The sequence below is a fragment of the Orycteropus afer genome, unplaced genomic scaffold, assembly GCF_000298275.1.
Source record: "Orycteropus afer afer isolate SDZICR_OR568_19922 unplaced genomic scaffold, OryAfe1.0 scaffold00197, whole genome shotgun sequence".
Taxonomy (NCBI): domain Eukaryota; kingdom Metazoa; phylum Chordata; class Mammalia; order Tubulidentata; family Orycteropodidae; genus Orycteropus; species Orycteropus afer.
Window position 1 is genome coordinate 1,376,063 of NW_006921784.1, and position 542 is coordinate 1,376,604.

Consider the following 542-nt stretch of genomic DNA (forward strand, 5'->3'; position numbering starts at 1 on the left):
CTTCAGGTACCCTATCCCAGAAGCCGGCCCTAACACAGGACTGGAGCTGTTTTGGTTAGCTGCTGGCCAGTCATCACTGACCCACAACCACTCCACGCACAACAGGATCAGACCCAACAAGTCATTGGTTTGGGAGGTGATTCCGGGAAAGATCCACAGGGGAACAGGGAGATGAGACTGGGAATAAGATACCAGCAATATACAGCCATTTAGTAAGTCACCCCTGTGGGCAGCTGGAGTTCTGACCACTGGGGAGCCTGGGAGCCAATGCAGAACACATACCTTAGTGCTCTTCCTTTTGAGCAAAGAGGGAGCAGAGAGATTGATGGCCCAGTTCCTGTCAGTCATTGGATGAGGGCGTCTCTCAGGGGCGGTAACTTCCTGGCACTTCTGGCCTGCCATCTGGCAAACGGATGGGGCTCTCCAGAGAAAGGCTTCAGGGCATGGTACGCAGAAATGGTAAGGGCTGAGAGAATAGGTGGCATCTACCACAGATTCCAGGAGTCCGTGGGTGGCACAGGTGAAGCATGTGACTGCTAGCT